At 41.6% G+C, this 23,572-nt stretch overlaps 1 pseudogene; it reads right to left on the bottom strand.

The window, feature by feature from the left end:
• Positions 1–397: 397 nt before the first annotated feature.
• LOC140629892 (serine/threonine-protein kinase Nek5-like) lies at positions 398–22,404 on the bottom strand (annotated as a pseudogene).
• Between the last annotated feature and the right edge of the window lie 1,168 nt (positions 22,405–23,572).

Genomic DNA, 23,572 nt, shown 5'->3' with positions numbered 1-23,572 from the left:
CCCCTACTAACTATAAGTCTTATGGGATAGCTAGTATGTTAATTTGGATTTTATTGACGGAAAAACCCCTCCAAGAAATTCCAAGGAACTAATTGGGCTAGCATGGGAGGCAAGTCAAGCCAACTGCCCTTCCTTAGACAATCCCCCTCACTGCAAGGAAAGTGGGGTTCTACATCTTTTCTCTTTTATATTCTCATACCTGGGATGGTCAGTTGTCTAGGATAACTAGCAGGCAAGGTTCTCAGGAGGTGAGGGAGATACCAAAATAATATCTTTGAAGGCATTGATACCAAATCTATAGGGATGGTATTGAAAAGGGAACTAGGGAGTCAGGGTGAGTGCCAGCAACACAGCTGCATCTGAGGCCTTGTCTCCTCTGTGGGCAACTTTGACTGACTGAGTGTAGATTCCCTTGCAGGCATAGCGGAGCAGGTGGAGGTAGTGTTACCCGCAGCCATCAGCTCCAGCAGTCTGAGGAGCTCGCACATCCCACTGTCTCCCATTCCCTGCAGCAGCACCAGTATCTTGAATGAACAGCTTTGGGTATGAGAAAATAACTCATTAATTTTAAAGTAAAATGCAATAACTAATTGCACCAAATGGTTCTTAGGAAATCTGGAGGTAGTCTATCTGTTGGTACACTCGGAAACACAGAAATTATCACCTCCTCCTAATACAGATTGTTCAGGCTGAGTGCTTGTATCCAACCTCCCCCCAAATTCCTATGTTGAAACCTAATGCCCAACATGATATAGTGGGAATCTTTGTGGGGGGTGATGAGGTCATGAGGGTGGAACCCTTGAGAATGGACTTAGGGCTCTTTTACAAAAGAGCCCCCACAGGGCTGCTAAGTGAGGACATAGAGGAAACATGGCAGTAGGCCCTCATCAGACACCAAGTCCATCAGCGCCGTGATCTTGGGCTTTCCAGCTTCCAGAACTGTGAGAAGTAAGTGTTTGTTGTTTATAAGCCCCAGAGTTAAGGGCGTTTTGTTATAACGGCCCAAACGAACTAAGATATAGATCGTAACTTAGAAGGCCAAAATTATAAACAGGCTTAAAAATTGTTTCATTTTTATTATTAACATGTGAGAGACTAGACAGTATATCTAAATGTTAACAAATATTAGTGACAGGAACGGACAAATTCCTTGAGGCAACTCTGAGCATTTGACTTCAGTTTCAATGGAAGTGCAATCAGTTGTTATCTTTTTTTTTTTTTTTAAAGATAGGTTTATTTATTTGAGAGACAAATGGAGTAAGAGTGGGTTGGGGCTGGCAGTGGGAGACGGAGAGAGAAACCCAAATAGACTTCACACCAAGCACAGGACTGGATTTCACAACCCTGAGGTCAGACCTGTGCTGAAACTAAGAGTCGGCCACTTAACCAACTATGCTACCCACACAGCCCCAGTTCTGTTATCTTCTTCTTTTTTTTTTTTTTTTAACTTGCGACCCCTGGTTTACAAGACCAGTGCTCTAAGCCCTGAGCTATAGGGCCTCGCGGGCGCTTGTTATCTTCATTTTTATTTTTTATTTATTTATTTATTTTTTTTAAAGATCTATTTTTTTAATTTTTATTTATTTATGATAGTCACAGAGAGAGAGAGAGAGAGGCAGAGACACAGGCAGAGGGAGAAGCAGGCTCCATGCAGGGAGCCCGACATGGGACTTGATCCCGGTTCTCCAGGATCACACCCTGGGCCAAAGACAGGCGCTAAACTGCTGAGCCACCCAGGGATCCCCAGATTTCATTCTTTTTGATGGCTAATACTCCATTGTGTATAAATACCATATCTTCATCCATTCATCAGTCGATGGACACTTGGGCTGTTTCCCTAGTTTAGCTATTGTAGATAATGCTCCTATAAACATTGGGGTGCTTGTCTCCCTTTGAATTAGTATTTTGGTATTCTTTGGGTAAATGCTTGTGGTATTATTACTGGATCATAGGGTAGCTCTATTTTTTACTTTTTGAGGAACTTCCATACTGTCTTCCATAGTGGCTGCACCAGTGTGCATTCCCACCAACAGTGCAAGAGGCTTCCCCTATCTCCACATCCTGGCCAACACCTGTTTTTCTACTGGTGTTGATTTTAGCCATTCTGACAGGTGTGAGGTAACATCTCATTGTAGTTTTTTTTAAGATTTTATTTATTTATTAATGAGAGACACAGAGAGAGGCAGAGACACAGGCAGAGGGAAAAAGCAGGCTCCCTGTGGGGAGCCCAATGTGGGACTCGATCCTAGGACCCTGGGATCATGCCCTGAGCTGAAGGCAGATACTCAACCACTGAGCCACCCAGGTGCCTCTCATTGTGGTTTTGATTTCCATTTCCTGATGATCAGTGATGTTGAACATCTTTTCATGTGTCTGTTGGCCATCTATCTCCTTTGGAAAAATGTCTATTCATGTCTTCTGCCCATTTTTTAACTGTATTATTCATTTCTGAATAATGGGTGTTGAGTTATATAAGTTCTTTATATATTTTGGAAACTGACCCTTTATCAGATGTGTCGTTTGGAAATATCTTCTCCCATTCCATAGGTTGCCTTAGAGTTTTGATTGTTCCTTTACTCCATTTTCTAATCTGTAACTTCATTTTTTATATATAAACTCTGGTTTTTCAAAAATGTATTTTGTTGTATCATTATACAGGATCTGATTTCACAGTTTTTCCCAAATTGTAAACCAATTGGCCTAGCAGCATTTATTTGACTGAGCCTTCCTTTCCCATTGACTTGTGATGTCACTTTCAACATACACTAAATTATTATCCATCCTAGAGTTTGTTTCTAAACCATTTCTTCTTTTCACTGCTTTATCTATTCTGGTGTTCCTATCATCTTGTTTTATAATTTATAGAATATATATTGATATTTGAAAGTGTATATACCACTTCACTGCTTTTCTTTTCTAAATCTGTCTGCTTAAGAGTCTCCAAGATTCTCCAATCTGCCATGATGTCCCCATCTTTTTGTGGTTTTGATGATTTTGATTGAAATTGGCAACATATGATATATTTATTTGGAAAGAATATTTCTAATATGTGTTATTTCTCCCCATTTATTCAAGTGATCTTTAAATACCTCAGTAAGTTTTTATAGTATTCTTCACATGCTTAGCATAATCTTTATAAAGTTTATTCCTAATCATATATGTACATACACACACATTCACACACATTTGCTGTTGTTACTGGAGATGAGATTTGAAAACCAAATGACAAAAATACCTGCAATTCATATTACAGGTAAAGCTTTAACTTAAAGAGTCTTATAAAGGATAAAACAAATGCCATTTTCAGCGGATAAAAAAATGAAGGATGAGAACACATAATTCACAAGAGACATGGATGGTCAAAACATATGGAAAAGTTTTTTTTCAACCTGAATTATAATTACAGGAATGCAGACAAGTTAAAAGACCATTTTCAGTATCAAACTGAAATTATTTTAATAATAAAAAAAAGAGGCAGCTATTTCTTTTGAGACCTACAACTTGCGATCTCTTCCCAGCAAACTGAAGCAAAGAATAACTTTGGAATTCACTTTCACTCAGGCCGCCAAGGGCTCCCTGTGGCCAGATCCATAGACTGTTACTCAACCCACTTCACTTGGCCTTTCTCTTTAGTTGATGCTGCCAACTCTGTATCTCCTTCTAGAACTTTCTCTCCTCCTTTGGTTTCACTCTCTCTGGATCTCTCCAAAACTTGTCTAAACATTGCTAAGGTCTGTCCTAAGCTCCGTTTTCTTCTCACTCTAGTTCCTCTGCCTAGGCATTTTTGACCATCTCTAAAGTGATTATAATACCTTGTGTATGCTAAGGAAACCCTGATTTGCCCCAGAGCTTTGGTCTCACACAACTAACATCTTCTAAGCATCTCCAGCTGAGGTTCATAAAGACCTAAATCCCCATCTGTCCCAAATCTAGAGTGGGATCCTATGTCTGCTGACCTCCCTCTGTGTGATGTGTGTACCTATTTGGTTGGTGACAGCTTCATCCATCTGAATTAGAAAACTGGGAGGATCCTTGACCTCCTTCTCTTCCTCAACCCTGACACTCAGTGGTTCACACTTGGGATCTTTCTCACCACACTTCTCTGGCCAGTGCACCTGTCATTTCCCACCTGGACTGTTATCCTCCCGCCTGCAGTCCTGCTACTCCACATCATCCTGACACTGTAGCCAGCACGATCTTTCTCCATCACAGATAGAATTTAATTCCCTTTGATTGAAAGTCATCACACAGGATAAAGCCCAAGCTCTTTAGCATGCCAAGCTCTGCAGGAGTGGGCTCCTCCCTGACTCTAGCCAGCTGGCACTCTAATGATGATTAGTATTTGGACTCAGAAAACATGTTTTCTGCCTCCTTTCTTTGACTCAGGACACATGGTGATGTCGAGGGCCGACCCAGTTTTCATTCATCTTTGAGATCCCTACCATGTAGCACAGTGGGAGATTCTCATAAGATGTCTGCTGAACTGAATACAGGTTTTTCCAGATGGAAATGAGGTGAAATATATTATTCCAGGAAGAAGACACAGAGCCAAGCCAGGGTGTGTAAATGCTCACACAGCTGTTAGAGCGAGGGTTGCTCCAGGAGGCTATATGGATCCCGTCATCAGTGGTAGGAAAGAGGGGTGCTGGTCACCACAGGATCAGGCCCCACAGCATTCAATAGGACACTATGTGGAATGGACTATGGGGAATCCTGCAGGTATTATCCAAAAAAAAAGTTGAAGTAGAAGAATAATATAATGAGATAACTCCAGCAGCCATATAGAGAATGAAGGAGAAAATATTAGAGAAAAGGACACGTAGGAGAATAAGGCAGTACAATGAGGTACAGAGCATTTATTAAGCACATACTATGTGCCAGGTACTGCATATATCAAGTTTTGCTTTAGTCCTCACAATAAGCCTGTGTGGCAAGTACTATCATCCCCGTTCCTAGGAGGAAGCTGAGATTCAGAGCATTGTCATCACTTGTAAAAGGTCACACAATCAGAAAGTAGCAGTGCCCGCTGGAATCCAAACTCCCATCTGCCTCCAAAGTCCATGCATTCACTACCACACCATATCGCTGCGGACAACAGAGCCCCAGACCAGGGGCCGAGGGAGCGAAGGAGGAGGAGAGCCCACCCTGGCTGTGCAGCAGGAACTCTCGACCCGCTGCTGGCAGTACCCGAAATAAAGGATCGATGGGAAGGACGAGCTCTGAAATTCAACTGGACAGATGCTGAGTCTGCAAGGCCAATGGGATTTGTCCATGGAGGCTTCCAGCAGATAATGAGAAAAGTGGATGGCATGGAGTGGCTGGCTGGGGGCAGCTCAGAGCAAGAGCAAAGGGCTGGGTCTCTGGTGGCAGAGGAGCCGGGGTAGGTGACAATGGGGTTGCAAGTGAGTGAGGAGGGGGGCTGTGACGGATTGCTGATAAAACATTCCTTCTCACTTACGGCTTTCGAGGGGCACAATACGTACCTGTCTCTGGACAGCAGAGCTCTTCAAATGCTTTGTCTGTATAATCTTCATATTCCTTCACACATTTATATTCCTTAAGCTTCATGCCATTCTCAAAGGTCAAAGTTTCATTTTGCACACCCACTGCCTAAAGCAATACCACAGTGTTCGACAACAAGCCATATTTTGATAAAAAAAATATGTTGAAAAATGTTTTTGCATTCCCAGTAATAAACAGTTACCAAGGCATACGGTACATATGCAATATATGTATATTAAACAAATAAGTTAGTAGCATTTTAACTGGAATGATGTTTGAACAAGATAGAAACGGGTGTGTTTATTTCTTCTCCTTGTCAGTAGTGACAATCACATAATGATCATATGGCAACTTGATTTTAACCAGACTTCCTGTCTTCGATGTTATTCTGCGGCAGTTCCGTTCTATAGAACGCTCAAAGTTATCTCACCTTATAGAAAGCCCTGCTTTAAGTGTACAATGTTCCCACTGGGTCCCGAAAACTGCTCCTAATACCCCATAATCAACACTAAAATGATCATTCTGTTTCAAGCACATCAAAGCATCAAGTAACCAAGGGTGAACACCCCGGCAGATAAAACGTTTTGACTCCATTCCTTTATACGATCAGGCCTACCTCAGTGCCTGGCTTCATAGAAGGACTGTGGATGTACCACCCCAACCAGAAACAGGCCCCCTCCGACCCTCCTAGGCCTGGGATGCTAAGATGCCTAAGGCTTAAAAGAGAGGTGAGAGTCAACAACCACCACTCAAAGAAGCCTCTGTGTGGCAAAATGGTACGACAAATCTCAAAGGTAAGCAGGGCACAGAGGATTTTTAGGGCAGTGGATCTATTGTTCATGGTACTGTAACGGTGAATATGTGTTGTTACGTCAAATCCCACAGAATGTATACCAAGAGTGAGCCCTAATGTGAACTATGGACTTTGGTTGATTACGATGTGTCCATCTGAATTTACCAGTTGTAACAAATGTTCCATCCCAGTGGGGGTGGGGGATGGGGGTGGGTGGGGAGCTGTGCATGTGAGGGGACCAGGTATAGATGGAAAAATCTCTGTACCTTCTGCTCAGTTTTGCCATGAACCCAAAACTACTCTAAAACATGAAGTCTACTCAAAACAAAAAAATCTAAAAGAAATGATAACATTAAAAAATGGTTAGCTAATGAAGGACATGAAAGAAAGAAATTGAGTATCAGATGTGATACAGAACCTATATGTCCACACACATAACTTTTGGTAATTTAAAAGGCAAAGTTAGAGAAGGTGAAATGGTAACACAAACCAGTTGATTTTGGTATTTGTTAGCAGGTCTGGTAAGAAGTGGGATTAAAAGGGATGTTGAATACGAGTAATAAAATGAGACTTGAGTCTACTGTATTCGTGCATTTATCACTGTGTCAATGAGAGCTCAAGTGTATAATTGAGATTCATCCAAAGACCAACACAAAATTGTCAATAGCTAATTAAGACCTAAGATAAATGTGCATGGTTTCAGGGTATCCGCTCAATTTTTTTAGTAAGTATATTGGTTGTTGACTACAATTAAGTCTTCTATTTTAATTTGGCAATAAAGGAGAAGTTAATATTATGAAGAAAATAATTATTTTATAAAAGAAAAGTAAATTAAATTGGAATAATCCATATAAGGGAATTATCTCAGTGAAAAAAAGAATGGAAGGATAAAAAGCATTTTGGAAGACTCCTTTGAACCAGAGATCCTTCTAGGAACATTTAAGAAAATTCTCCCTATGGCCAGTGGAAAAATTTCATTAAATGTGCTATTAAGACATTCGTTTTTTTTATACCTGTTAATGGAAATAAATACTTCATGGCATACCTCTTCCTCTTGGAGGGTGTTTTCATCAGAAGTACATTGGTTTAAACCAATTTCAAGCTTCACCCCTCTCTAGAAGAAAGCAACGAAAATAGTGTTAGCTTAGCAATCCAATAAAAATGCTAAAATTACAACTCCTATTTGACATTACAGATACTTAAAACCACTAGTCAAACATCACAAAATAAGGCAATTCCATAAAATAGTAGAGGGAAAAATCCTGTAGGCAACCCGGATTGCAAGGTGGGAACCCCCCCAAAGAGTCATTTAATACGACACTGCAAGACAAAATATTTATTACCTTAACTGTACAGTTTTGTTCTGGAATTTTATTTTCCTTAATGTTCTGAACTCTAATTTGTTTCAAGTCTCTTTCAATGTCCTGCAAGTTTAGAGAAAAATTAATATCTAGCATTTAATATTGATCAAACTGATAGTTTCACAATCCCTGAATTCACAGCATGGTCTGTTTATATAACTTGACTTCTGGATTGGATCTGATGATTAATTTGAGAATAAAAACATGCCTTTGTTAAGGAAAGTTAATAATAATTCACTAAAAACTTGGACACAGCATCCATTAACTTGAAATATTAATACAATGGCATTGCAAGTGGCATTGCAAGTGGGGAAAATTCTACAATGTGACAGTGCTTGTCACTTTGGTCCAGTACAACCTAATCTAATTCAAGAATGTAATTTTAATTATTTGAGAGATAGAGACAGAGAGAGAAGTAGGGTGGGGCAGAGGGAGGAGAAGCAGATTCCCTGCTGAGCAGGGAGCCCCACGCAGGGCTCTATCCCAGAACTCTGAGATCATGACCTGAGGCAAAGGCAAACGCTTAACCCACTGAGCCACACAGGCGCCCTTCTTTTTTTTTTATTTTTTAAAGATTTTATTTCTTTAAGAAAGTAGTTTTGGCTACAGGATCACTCCCTTAAGAGGTTTATAGATCTTAATTATGATTGTAATCAGGAAAACATGTGCACTGCTCATGATAGTAAAAAGGAAGAAGAGGGCACTAAAAATTGATGTGCAATTTCAAGGAAGAGAAGATTGTGCAAGTAGATGCCAGGAATGTCAGAGTTCGGAGCTTTGTCAGGGTCCGGTCCTGGGCCGTCTACCCTTTTCTTCCTCAATCCCAGGTTCCAGCAGTTCCTGTGGATGTAAGTGCACCTTTATGCAAGGACTTTGCAGTGTGCGCCTCCAGGCTTGCTCTTTCCTCCCCTCTGAGCTGCAGGCTCACATACTCAACTGCCTACTTAGCATCATCTTCACTTCGACATTCATTCCACAGAGTCATACTGAGCACCCACCATAGGCCAGACACTGTCCCACACCATGGGTTCATGCAGCGAATGTGACCACAGGTCCCTACAGGGGACCTAGAGTAGTAATAGATGAGTTAAATTAACAACATAATTTCAGAAAGTACTATGTGCTAAAAGGAAATAGGGTAGTAGCATAGAAATTGAGGAGTAGATGATGGGAATGCAGGAAAAGCCCATCTCCGTATTTGGTGTAACCCCTGGAATGACGTTGCACCTCGTGATCTGAAGGTCTGGGGAAAGCGTGTTCTGTGCCGGGGGAGCAGTGAAGCAGGCGTCCTGAGGCAGGCGTGGAATCCCTCAGATTTTCTCTAACTCACCTGATGTCCAAACCCTTGATTGCCTCCCCACCACAAGCTTGCTCCCCACTCTTCCCGGTCTTAGTAAGCGGTACTACCCCTTTCCAGGCAGGAGCATAGGCGTCTCCTTGGTGTGTGTGTTTTAAGGCTCTCTTTTCTCCACCATTTTACACGAGGTCTCTATCATCTCTCTCTTAGAACTGTCTCCTCTGTGGGTACTTCTCATACGGGATGTGTCGGTCTGGCTCACTACGACCTGTTCGCCCTGCAACCCTGGGAAGGGTGTTTTTCTGCCGCGTGATATCATGAACTCTGAAACAGGACGTGACTTCTGTATCTTACTTTGTGAGGTTAGCAGTCTGATCTGATAGTTTAGTCTGGTTGTCTCAGTTCTGGAAGAAGTGTCCTATGGCTTTATTTTCCTTAAAATACAACCATCTTAAACTCCTGAGCCCCATCCCCCAAGCCAGGCCACTTTAGAGCACCCCGGCATCACATCAAGGAAGGTCCCAGGGTCTTTCACAAGGCAAAACACTCAGGGGCCCTTTTGGTCTTCACCCAACATGGGTCCCCCTCACCTGCCCTTAACCAAGCCTTCATGGTATGTTGAAGAAGAAGGTAAAAGAACCTTCCAGAAGGGACAAAAAAGCTTCAATGCAAGGTTGAAGTAGAGCAACGTTAACCATCAGACTTCTGACCTAGGTGTCTGAGACCCCGACTCGAACACCCTCCAGAACCCTGAACACTCATACACGCACCAAAGCAGGTTTCTTTTCTTTTTTTTTTTTTTTCCAAAGCAGGTTTCAAACTTGGTTGTGCACCAAGTCACCTGGCCAGCTGCCAGAAACAGATGCCTGCCCCCACCCCATCCCACCCCCGCCCCACCGTTTGGGGTAGAGCCAAGGTGGCTCAGTTTTTAAGAACTTTCACACACGCTTCTCCCCTGCACGGTGAGGGCTACGAACTTCTGGGGAGGACACATCATCATCTAATAACGACCATCAGCTGCACAGGAGCTTCCTCCTCAGGTGCCTATCAGTGGACGGGTGGGTCGCTTTTCTTCACTAAATAGGTTTTATGACTTATTTTGGGGTCCTCCTAAAAAGACAAATCATACGCAGTCAGTCAGGTTAGTTCTGAGTCAGTTCTGAAGTCCACAGGGGGACCGTGGCCAGTGTTGAGTGGGATCTGGTGAGGAAATGCTCTCCTCCTGCTGCTGAGGGGCCATCAGAGGAAGTGGCCTGACAGCTCCCTCCTCCCGGCTCCTTTCCCCTGTGGCAGCCTGGGCAGGCCCCACATGCATCTTCCATGGTCTCTCTAGAAAAGTCTGCCATCATCCTTCCATCACAGACCTGCCTTAAAAACAAGGCTGATGACGATTCAAGGCTCTCCACCCTAACCGAGGCTCTGCCCTGAAGAGAACCGGCTCCAGTCCCCTTGCCTCCAGCACCTCCAGTACCACGTGAACCTCTGCAGGGTTCCGGAAGAACGCCCTCTCCCTCGGCTCTGCCCCTCCAAACTCTGCTCCTCTTCCTGGACTGGGTGAGACCATGAAAACTCTCCCCTGGCTCATCCTTAACTCCTGAGCTTAACTGTAGTCAATCTTCCTCAGTCATTGCTCAAACACGTGTGTCCTGTCTTTCCAACTCTTCGTGAGCAGAAGTGCATATGTTAGAAAGAGTAGAGGCTTCAAATCAGATGTTTGGGTGTTTGGTCCACCTCGTAACATCTAAGTGACTTTGGATGAGTTACTTAGTTTCCCTGTTGTGGTGTGTACAATGAGCTAAAGTATGTGAAGACTCCTGGTATGTGCAATTGAACTGTAGCATAGGTTCACCTCCCCCATATTGATTCCTCTGTACGCCCTTGGGGGTCGCGGATAGGGGAGAAAGAAACCAAGTCCAGTAAGTCTACTCAGTGCCTATGAGCCGGGGGCCTGCCGTGTCCTCGGCCGGCTTTAGCACCACAGGCCTCTTACAGGAGGAGCACTGCAGGGCAATGAGGGTGGTTCTGTGGTTAGATGTTCACGAAACGTGGTCTACAAACATAGGCCAGCTATCTCATCCGGAGCTCTACTGGAAATGCAGTGACCCGAGACATGGAAGAATGAGTGTCCAATGTGGCACCTTTAAGGGATTTTTCAGGAATCAGTTTTTCAAGTCGACTACACTCAAATGTGGTCCTACCCAGGCTTTGAGCCTTACCCTGCATGTGAGGCTATGCCAATATGGCTGAGTTCAATAAATGCTCATTCTTGCCCCTACCTTATGGGCAGGGACTTACTTTCTGCAACTAATCTAGTTCTGGTGTAAAGTAGCTGCTCTGTCAATAAGTATTAACTGATTCGTGAAGAAGACAGTGAATGAGGATTTTTAATAACAACCATTCCTAACTGAGAGTCTCAGATATCCTCACCAGCGTGGGTGGTCTCAAGTAAACCATAATAAAAGCTTCAATTACGTGTTTGCTTTCCCATTAAAAGTTTAGATGATGACATTTTACCCTTTCTACGAGGAGATCATCACTCTTGAAACCTGCTTAATTTAGTTAGATCTAAATCAAGAGAACCATGTTTCCTTTAGGAGAAAAATTTATTCAGCTCCAGTTCACTCCCCATCTTCTTTTAAATTTCCTTCATATCATTGTGGTACTGTTGACATATTTCCTCTAACTGCTTCCAATATTCCTGGAAAATATTCCCAATCCAAAAATTTTAAATGGTGGTGAACAACTGAACAGAGTAATCTCCACAGAGCCTATGGATTTAAAGAATGTGTGATACACAGTAGGAATTTGAAAACCTCATAGTCCTAAAGATGATAATTTGCCTTACATTCAGCTGTGGTACTTCCCTCCCTGTGAGCGATAGGGTGGCTTTGGGCAATCTCACTTTTATATTTAACCCAGAATGTGTTAATGGCATACCATTACTTTATATATCCCACTTTTATGGGTTGAATTTTATTGTCCCCTCAAAAAGGTATGTTGGAGTCCTAACCCCCAGGACCTTATTATGTGACCTTATTTGGAGATAGTGATACTGCAAATGTAGCTGGTTAAGCTAAGATGTGGTCATAGGGGAGTAGAGTGTGTCCCTAATCCAACACAATGGGTGTCCTTGTAAGAAGACAGAGATGAAGGTAGAGATGCACAGGGCAAATGCCATGTGATGACGGAGAACGGAGTCATACAGTTGCAAGCCAAGGAATGTCAAAGATCCGTAAGAGGCAAATGATTTCCCTACGGGTTTCAGAGGGAGCATGGCCTGGCTGACACCTTGATTTTGGACTTCTAGCCTCCAGAACTGGAAGACAATACATTTCTGTTGTTTTAAACCACCCAGTTTGTTGTACTTTGTTAAGGCAGCCCTAGAAAACTAATACAAATTTCAAAAATGTTAGTGGTGGATAATGGCTTTATCAATCCAAGGTCAAAAGCTTTATGAACTTCGCTATGTGACATCCTCTGAGGAAGTAAAATCCATATCTTTTTTTTAAATTTTTTTTTATTTTTTAATTTTTATTTATTTAGGATAGTCTCACACACACACACACACACACACACACAGAGAGAGAGAGAGAGAGAGAGGCAGAGACACAGGCAGAGGGAGAAGCAGGCTCCATGCACCGGGAGCCCGACGTGGGATTCGATCCCGGGTCTCCAGGATCGCGGCCCGGGGCCAAAGGCAGGCGCCAAACCGCTGCACCACCCAGGGATCCCAAATCCATATCTTTGTATCTCCTGAAACTCTCAGCATGGAGCTTCACGTGAGTGTGTCCAAGTATTGTGCAAGAGGGCTGTCCCTCAGGCATAGTGTAGACACTAAAAATAATATCCTATGCAGCACAGAAGACAAGGATGCAGGTACAGTGGTGGCCCTGGAATCACACTGTTTCTAACCTGTTCTTCATTTTGTTTCTCCCGATCTGCAGGTCCTGGAATCTAGACTCTTCTCCATTACTTCTTAGCTCTTGTCTCTGGTTGTGATCTGACTCAGCATAAGATGGACAAAGACCCTATCAACTGAATAAAATGATTTATAAAGTGTACTTGCATTTTATTTTTTTATTTTTTATTTTATTTTTATTTTTTTGTTTGTACTTGCATTTTAGAAATCTCGTTTGACTTTTGATATTTTTCATTAAACAAGAATTATCTGAATCAAACTCACTATTTGGGAGTGGGCAGTAGAAGTTTCTTCATTTAAAGTATGAAGCTTTTAAAAAGTAAAGAAAATTAATAAAACCATTTATGTTGTTTATCCTACATAATCAATGTTTTACACTATCAGGTGAGACACCTGGATTCATTTTCTGAACTAGTAAAGTATAATTGTGAAATTAAAGTTCTGTAAAAGGGATCCCTGGGTGGCGCAGCGGTTTGGCGCCTGCCTTTGGCCCAGGGCGCGGTCCTGGATATCCGGGATCGAATCCCACGTCGGGCTCCCGGTGCATGGAGCCTGCTTCTTCCTCTGCCTGTGTCTCTGCCTCTCTCTCTCTCTCACTGTGTGCCTATCATAAATAAAAAAAAAAAAAAAAAAAAAAAAAAAAGGTTTAAAAAAAATAAAATAAAATAAAGTTCTGTAAAAGTTGACCACCGTGAAGTAGGGGAATAGAACTAGAGCTCTTGAGCAGTCCAAAATAAGAGTAACAGAAATAGGATGACTATCCAGCTTCCTTTGTCCCCAGAACTGTAACACTATACTTAAGGGTAAAGGTTGAGTTTCACTTCAAATAAAATACAAAATCACTTTGTAAAAATGTATAGAATTCTAATAAAATAGACACAAAGAATTGTAGCACTGAAGGGGACTTTCAAGCTTGTCTACTCCCAAACTGTCACTTAAAAAAGGACACTGAGGCTCAGAGAGCTTGTACGACCTGCCTAAGGTCACACAGCAAGTGATAGAGCCAGAGGAAAAAAAAATCAGGCTTCCCAGACCCTGATTCAAGCACATTCTCATTATCCTTCTTTAGCTACTAAAAACTGGAGAAGGTGGAGGATAGTCTTGATCCTCTATGTGGAATGCACTCTGACTTAAGGACCCATGAATATTTGTGAGCAGGAAATTCCTGATCGCCCCTAATAATTGGAATTTTACTTACCAATTGCTTTTGCACTTTCAATTTATATTGCTGAGCTTTAAATTTCCTCTGAAGGTATTCAGCAGGCCTTAGAAAATAAAAATGTTCAGCTTGAGTAGAAATTTTTACTAGTCTTAGCCACTAATTTGAGAAGTAGATTTTCAATTTAATAATGAGGTCCACAGTTCACCTGTGGCTTGAAAGTTCTGAGTTCAAGAGATAGTTCAAAGTTACAGAACACATACTTGGGAATCAGAAAAAGACGCAAAGAGAACTGTACCAACTGGGGATGCAGGAGAGGTTGAAACAGAAAAATGTTCTGGTGCCGTGATTTTTCTTCAGGACAGGAAGTCCATCCATGGTCCACAATGGGTAGGAGGGAAAACGAAAAACCCAATACCAGGATCTTCTCACACTTTGGGCAGGCATCTGATCAACAGCCTTGCCACCCTAGTTGCTTGTCCACTTCCTGTACCACACTCCGAGCTCCTTGAGAGCAAGATGCTGTCCCATTCCTTTACATCTATTCCTCACGCTGGCACACAAATGAAAGATCCCAAGAAAATAAATGCTGAATGAAGATGAAACAGAGTTAAGGGAATTGTGAATTAAGTATTCAAGATGAACAGTCTGGAAATTCTTCTTGGATTATTTGTTTTAGGAGAATTGGGAGGGTTTCAGAATAAATGGTATATCAAGATATTTTCAGAGGACCAAAATTTAAGTCAGGCTCTGATATCACCATTGACCTGGTGATGGACTGTGTGGCTTTCTTCCTGACTATAATTCTCCTCAACTCCAGGATCTTCTTGAGGAACCCAGCAGTAACTTGGTTCATGTGCTCTCCTCCTCAACATGTCAAGTTGGGCATAATAATAGTCATAATGTCCATGCACTGCAGTAAGTTTGGGCCTTTGTACTATTTTAATCTGAAGGATCAAAAAGAAGAGGAAAAATTTTGAAGACACATAATTAAAATCTCTAATAACTGACACTTTGATAGTGACCATAACTAAAACAAAGCACTGAAGGTATATTTTTGTTATTTTTGGTCTAGATTTCTTTTTAGACTAACATAATCTTAGTATCCCCAAATCTTAGAACTTGAAATTATTTTAGAAGTCTACTGTAGCACAGTCATTTATAATTATACTAAGGTGTGAATAGAAATCCTGCATACTTCATGGCTGGCCCACCAAAAATGCTTACCTGGTGAGTATGCCTCGCCAACCTGAGATCTGAAACTAAACTCAGTATTATTATTTTCTATTTTTATTAACTTATTTGCATCTTACTGTACTTTAATAGAGGATAAATGTTATTGTCCAACTCACAAATCTGGGGATTCATAACATTTTTAGATCCTGATGAATTGACTAAATACAAAGTGGCATCATGACTCAAAGGAAAGAAGATGCTGAGTTATTCAGTCACCCTTCCCAAGTAAATGAAGGAAAGTCATGCAACAGCTGTGACTGGCATATTATCACCCCAAGTCACCCCTTATTGCCCTTCCCGATCAGAACAGAATGACAGGAGGAGAACCAGAAACAAATGTTTGTCTCGGAGTTAAGTAGAGGCCAGTGAGCTGTAAGACAAGAATCAGACCACGTTAACAGATGAAAGAACAAATTAGGGCCAATTTTACATTAACCAGGACAATTGACTACTTACCAGACAATAACAAAAAAGAAAAAGAAGTTCAAACCACTGGAAAGGCCTAGAACTGGTAGCTGGAAATACCAATAACCAAACAAATGGTTTAAACTGAAGTTTCCTCACTGTGAAGAAGGAACACACTATATTCCCTCTTCTTTTTTTTTTTATTTTTTTATTTTTTTATTTTTTTATTTTTTTATTTTTTTTTATTTTATTTTATTTTATTTTTTATTTTTTTTTTTACCTCTTCTTTTTAAAGCTGTGTGATTCCTATATATGTAAGTTGAGCCATCTGGGATTGTAGATATTGGGTCATTTTTATTTAAATATTAAAGTATCAAGTTTGGCTTATTAGTCTAAACACAAATTATATATTTATTTTAAAAAATCTTCTAAAGTGTGACATATGTTTCTTAGTGTTGCAGTCTTAGCTATATACAACCCCAAACAAGGTACTGCTAATTACTTGCTGAAAAATGGCTAGAAATAGAGAAAAGTATTGGTAGGAAATTAACAGCTTCTTTAGAATTTTCTCTAAAATCTCACAAAGTAATGAGAACATCAGAGGTGGTTCCTGTGGAGACCCACTCATTCCACTGCATAAAATGTCAACTTGTTCTGCTAATTTAATCCATCATTGAATCTTTCAGGTGCTTTTTCTCTCCTCTGAGTCAGCTACAGAGTATGCTAAATCACAACATACTTTTACATTTCTTTTTTTTTTCTAAGTTTACTTATTTATTAATTTTTGTAGTGATGTCTATACCCAACCTGGGGTTTGAACTTACAACTCTGAGATCAAGCGTCCCATGCTTTTCCAACTAAGCCAGCCAGGCGCCCTGACTTTTAGGCTCCTTTAATAAAGTTAAACCACATTCTACCAAATGGAGGGTAATAATTTAACTAATAGTTTCAAAATCTATCTATACACCACCACATTTTCTTTTTCTTTTTCCTTTTCTTACTTTTTTTTTTTTTTTTTTTACAGAGCCACATTTTCTAAAATGTTTATACAGCAAGTAAATACATAATAAACAGACTTCCAACTGGTCCTCTAATTATACAATTACAGCCTTCTTTAAAAATACAATTCTTCGGGCAGCCCTGGAAGCTCAGCGGTTTAGCGCCGCCTTCAGCCCAGGGCATGATCCTGGAGACCCAGGATCGAGTCCCACATTGGGCTCCCTGCATGGAGCCTACTTCTCCCTCTCCCTCTGCCTGTCTCTCTCTCTCTCTCTCTCTGTGTCTCTCATAAATAAATAAAATTAAAAAAAAAAAAACGCTGGATGTTCTAAGACCACATTAAAAAAAAATACAATTCTTCAATTAAAAGACAATAGCATTTTATCATTTACATACCAGAAACATTACATTAGCATGAACTAAGAGGCTCAAGGTTCTGCTGATGTGGATTCAGCAGAACCAAACATAAAGAATCTCTAGGAAAAAAATAATCGACTATATAATAAAAGTTTCTCAATTATATATACCATATTGAATTAAGGGAATGAAGGCCTAATGTTTTCTGCAGCTATACTACTCACTTATCCTATATAGAAAAGTCTTATTTTTTGAGGAAATCAAAAGGGTTTGAGTCGTAAAAGGATAGAATACTTGTAAGGAAATGCAATTGGAAGTTGTCCAATGAAGTATCATTTTAATGCTCCTCACAGAATGATTTCACTACTAAGTACCAAGTTAGCCGACTCCAGAGTAATGAGCCTGTGCCCTCTGAACGTGTACAAGTAGTCCTGGAGAACATGTCCCCTGCTAACAAAGTACAACGTACAGATAGATACAGGCTTCTGGGCTCAGCTGGCGGTCTCCATTCATTTCTACACAGCATCTCCTTCCTTTTAATTGGCGCTGCTAGCCTTGATCTGGGGAGGCACTTCCCTGGAATCTTGCTTTCTGTATTTTAGGCTCTTATTTAACTGAAATAAAACAACTTCAGTTTCTTTAAAATATCCACATCTTATCATCGATGCTTGTGAGAGTACGAACATAAGGGACAGTTCACAATACAGTAGGTTCACTTCACCCAGGGATGTTTAGACCCATTGAGAGAAGTGCCAGTAGATTGTCTTTCTTTTTTAAAGATTTTATTTATTTACTCATGAGAGACACACAGAGAGGCAGAGACACAGGCAGGGGGAGAAGCAGGCTCCACGCACCGGGAGCCCAACGTGGGACTCGATCCTGGGTCTCCAGGATCACGCCCTGAACCAAAGGCCTCAACCACTGAGGCCCCCAGGTGCCCCTGCATTGTCTTTTAATGGAGGAAACTGTTTAATCCAGGGTTCTTTCACATATTTCTAGTACATATAACACTATTTTTAAAAAATCAGGCATTAGTGTTAACATTTACAGGAAAAGTATGCAATGGATAATGGCATAAATAATTACATGGAGTCATCATAGCTTGGGATACAGGTCACACAACTCATGCCACACTGTTGTGTGAAGTGTATGATTTTTTTTTTTTTTTTTGAGAGAGAGAGAGCAGGAGGGGAGGACAGAGGGAGAGGGAGAGAGAGAATGTTAAGTAGATTCCCTGCTGAGCATGGAGCCCGATGCAGGGCTTGACCTCACAACCCTGAGAGCATGACCTGAGCCCAAATCAAGAGTCAGACGCTTCACCAACTGCATCACCCAGGTGCCCTGTGAAGTGTATGAGCAGGATTCTAATATGTCCGTGCGTGCCACCAGCAGGCTGTGTTCCTATTTTCTTTTCCTTCCCATATTAGAAATGTTGACAGTGTGCTTTCTCTCATCTGCTACTTACCTGCCTTCTAAATGTTCTCAAACTAAGCCCATATGTAACAATGCCAGACTGAGTTACACAAGGCAGAGGGACGCATTCACTCTTCTTCCCTTGACAACTTGCCTCAAGTCTAATGTCTCTATCTAACAGCCAACAGATGTTCCTATCGCTGACTCCTTGGAGAGATGTTTTACTCCTCCTCGTTGTTTCAGTGTAGACATTTGGTTATGACTAAGTCCACACTGCTCTTATTTGACAACATCAATGGAATGAGTAATTTTGTCTTCTTCGATGTCTGTCTCTCTCTCATACCCACATGTATGGAGCGCTTCTGCAGCTGATCCTGAAACCACCACTAAAATCGTTTCTCTATTAGTCATTACTGTGAAGTGTCACCTGCTTTCCTCAGGGGCCCTATACTAATCCCCACAGCCACCAGTTAGGTCTGAGATCCTAACTCCAGCTTCAAATGGCCTTTGCAAGAGCATTCCAAGTCACCAGACCATCCTCTCTGTAGAAAATCAGCTTCATCTCATCATCCCTGGTCTGTCTGTGAACCTTCTCTTCCTCTTCTATGCAAAAGTTAAGTTATGATCCTACCTTGTCAAGTACCTCTTAATTAGCGAATCCACTGGTTTCTGGAGTTTCCTGACTAATGAGAAGAAAGGATAATGAGTCACCCAGAGCAGGCATGAGCCAGATATACAGGCACAGCCACTAGTCACTATTTTACAAGATGATTCTTCTCTTGCTTACACTAAATCTATATATACACCTCTATCTCTGTCATATCTCTGTCTATCTATCTATCTATCATCTATCATCTATCATCTATCATCTATCATCAGCTATCTATTTTTAAGTAGGCTCCACACCTAGCATGGAGACAAACTAGAGGCTTGAATTCAAGACCTGAGCTGAGATCAAGAGTTGGATGTTTTAGGGCGGGGGGTGGGGGTGAATGGGTGACGGGCACTGAGGGGGGCACTTGACGGGATGAGCACTGGGTGTTATTCTGTATGTTGGCAAATTGAACACCAATAAAAAATAAATTTATTATAATAAAAAAGAGTTGGATGTTTGGAGCCCCTGGGAGGCTCAGTAGTTGAGCGCCTGCCTTCAGTTCAGGGCGTGACCCCGGGGTCCTGGGTTCCAGTCACCCCTCGGACTCCCTGCAGGGAGCCTGCTTCTCCCTCTGCCTGTGTCTCTGCCTCTCCCTCTGTCTCTCTCAGGAATAAAATAAATAAAATTAAAAAATAAAATAAAATGAGGGCAGCCTGGGTGGCTCAGCAGTTTAGCGCTGCCTTCAGCCCAGGGCCTGATCCTGGATTCCCGGGATCGAGTCCCATGTTGGGCTCCCTGCATGGAGCCTGCTTCTCCCTCTGCCTGTGTCTCTGCCTCTCTCTCTGGGTCTTTCAGGAATAAATAAATAAATAAATTTTTAAAAAGAGTTTGATGCTTAACTGCCTGAGCCACCCAGGTGCCCCAACACTGCTCATATTTTTAAAACATCTATGTTCAGTGTATTTGGTGGAATTTTTGTGCTAATGCTGTCAGCCATATATTAAAACTCACTGTGTGAGACAAACATTAAGAAATGTTTTTCGATCACTTGGATCATTCTTACTTTGGATTCCTCCCCAGCAGTTTGAGAAGTCAATCATCTTGTTTTATGTGTGAGGCTGGGATTGAAGTCTCCTGAATGACCTAAGATGAAACACACGTGTCAAGGGCCTGCTAACCAAAATCTCTGTCAAAATCCACACAGAGGGATCCCTGGGTGGCGCAGCGGTTTGGCACCTGCCTTTGGCCCAGGGCGCGATCCTGGAGACCTGGGATCAAATCCCACATCGGGCTCCCGGTGCATGGAGCCTGCTTCTCCCTCTGCCTGTGTCTCTGCCTCTCTCTCTCTCTCTCTCTCTCTCTCTCTCTATCATAAATAAATAAAAATTAAAAAAAAATCCACACAGAAACACCTCTAAAGCTCACCTCAGGAGTAAAGTATTTGGCAATAAGATTCTCAAGAAAAGGCCTTTTCAAAATGGAATTCGTAGACAGTCGATCTCAGGGAGACACCTCAAAGAGTTGAGATACCAAGGCCTGCGGGTCATGGGCTAACCTTGGGGATATCGGGGCAAACTGTCCTTGGCATAGCTTCAGAACCAACTGGTGTAAGTTGTTACTCTCAAACTGGAAGGACAAGGAGTAGTGATAGTAAATCAGAGAAAAGTTCAATACTACCTCGTACAGTAATATCAAGAGACAAAACAGTGTTTCCAGCAGGTGCTCACCCCAAGTGCGCCCACACAGGCAGACCCGCACAGAAACACTCTCACACCTGGGGGGGGGGGTGCTCTGCCTCCACCCTCAGACTGGCTCTTTAGGACTTCGTATTTATATGTGGTTGGTTTAACAAGGAGTTACCTTATAGAAAAAGGTGTCTTATTAAAAAAAAGAAAATACAATGAGAAGTGAAAGAGTCAAAACAAGTAAAGTGAGGAAATGGTTCTACTATTTATCAACACTTACCCTGAGTGTGTGCAGGAGGAGGAGAGAGACCGCTCAGGGCCTGAGCAAATGAAGGGTGATTACGGCATAGGTAGGAAACAACTGCTTTCTTGTGCTTTTCTAAGAGTTTCTAGAAATTCACGGTTTCCCTTGACCACCCAATTCTGTCTTCACCAGGTTGTCCCGAGACCCAAATCCTCCCTGTCCCAGAGCGCCCCCACTCAGCACGGTCCTCAGGACACAGGGCCGCCCGGGCTGCGTGCAAACATTTGCAAACCTAATTCCTGGCCCCGCGTGTGCTGAGGGACTGGCTTCCCGGTCTGAGGGAATGGCTTCCCGGTCTACGGGGCGCAGCAGCTCCCCAGCCCATTATTACTAAGATCTTCCAAGTATCAAAAGCACCAAATCTGCATATTTAAATACCGAGTCAAATTTTTTAAAAAGCAGTACAGAACTAACCCAGGGTGCTTCTCTGGATGGTGTGCGCCTCCACTCGGGCTGCACTAGCTGCATTCCTGCTCACCTGGAGGCCAAGCCCCGTCTTGGTATTAGGGGGTATTCATAAAACAGAAAACAAACAACAAGAAAAAAGAAGCTTGTTTTTCTATTATGCAGAGAAATATTTACTATTCCTTTTAGAAATCTCTACCATCTGGGCCTTGCCCTCCAGTTATCTCTTACAAAGTCAAACAGCCAAACACCCCGTGGGTATTTTCCAAAACAAATGGAAAACTAACTCCCAGAAGGAACTCAGTCTTCCTGGTAAAACAACTAGTTCATCTGGCAGCCAGCTCTTAAAAGTGGGTTTTTTCCACCTTCTCCTTATGGAAGTTAAAGCTTCCTCATGTTCACCATTCACTACTGTGTAGATCAATACTATTCCAGAATGGTCGGCTGTGGTATCACATACCTAGGACTAGTTGGGTCTCAAAGCTGGAAGATCCCCTAACAGTCGCCTAGCCAACACTCCCCGTTGCGGCTGGAGGAGCTGGTCCCACAGAGGTCAACCGACTTGGTGGAGATGGTGACGGGGCCAAGACTAGGGCTCCTGGCTCCCAATCCAGTGCTCTCACTGCCTTCTCTCTGCCCCACGCACAACACTGTCCTGTGTTAGGCTTCACAGCGTTCAAAAGGTATGAAGATAAAATGGACACACATCACAGTGACTGCAATTTTCAATGTCAATCTTTCTATCACTTGTATCCTCAAATGAAATGTTTTTCTTCTAAATAAATTCAAAAGCTTCAGGGAACACTGAAGTGGCCAGAGACTGTCACTGGGGTGGGTCCCCATTTCAGAAGTGAAGAAAATGAAACTATGGAAGTATCATAAGAAAGAGAGAATCCACCCACCGTCACTGAGACTTTCAAACCGATAGTCGGCAACCCACGTGTTATTCTTGTAGGATTTATTCTGACAGATTTCTGGAGATTGGGAGTATGGTATAGTATTGGGAGTATAGTATGCTAGCACAAGTTCTAGCAAGTTCCATGGAACCAGCTAGTTATATTAGATTAATTAGATAATTAGATAATTATCAAGTACAATAGATAATAAAACAATATGGTTTACTATGGAAGTAAGAAAAGGCTTAAGACATGGACATGCAAGAAAAAAATGTAAAAATGGATAAGACAAAATTCAGTGAACGTGCATATTAAAGACAGCATATTGCCTATTTATAACAGAGTAATAAGATTAGCCAATTCTTAAACTTATAATTCACTACCCCAAAATCTACACATAAAAAAGTTTTATGGCTAAAGATTCCACAAAGAAGTATGATTGTTATATTGCAAAAACTCTTAGATGTCCAAACAGTTCCCTCTTTCCAATTACCAAAGTAATGCAGTCTCATGACTTCAAATTTGGAAAATATGGACATGAATAGAGAAGAAAAAAATCACCCAGAATCTTACTACCTCAAAACAGCTATTATTAAAATTTGGGTGTATTTCCTTTTTATCTTTTTTCCATGCATATTTTTCATATGGGTGTGATCACAAAGTATTTAAAATTCAGAATTCCACTTTTTAAAAAAGATTTTATTTGTTTATTCATGAGAGACAGAGAGAGAGAGAGAGGCAGAGACACAGGCAGAGGGAGAAGCAGGGTCCCTGCAGGGAGCCCCACGCGGGACTCGATCTTGGGTCTCCAGGATCATGCCCTGGGCTGCAGGCAGGTGCTAAATCACAGAGCCACCCAGGGTGCCCAGAATTCCAGTTTTGTCTTAATACAACAAAGTTTGTTCTCACATTATCAAGAAGTCTTCAAAATCATACATGTGAATGGCTACATAATATTCAGGTACATGCTTGTGCCAAGCTTTATAAAATTTACCCATTTCCCAATGGGCATTAAAATTATTAAAGTTATTTGGCATTTAAATTGTTCTAAATTCCAAGAAATTGAATGTTAAAAAAATCTCTTAATATTACCAACAAATTGTCTTCTAAAACAGTTGCATCAATATATTCCCCTGAGCATGTGTGAATTTGCCTGGTTCACTAAATTCTCACTAGCTTTATGCGAATCCAGTCACATCTCAGTTGATAAGTTTGTATCACAGTTAACAACATTGCCATCATTTTT

The sequence above is a fragment of the Canis lupus genome, unplaced genomic scaffold, assembly GCF_048164855.1.
Source record: "Canis lupus baileyi unplaced genomic scaffold, mCanLup2.hap1 Scaffold_330, whole genome shotgun sequence".
Lineage (NCBI taxonomy): Eukaryota > Metazoa > Chordata > Mammalia > Carnivora > Canidae > Canis > Canis lupus.
The sequence above is the reverse complement of the archived record's forward strand: the minus strand, read 5'-3'. Positions and strand labels throughout refer to the sequence as shown.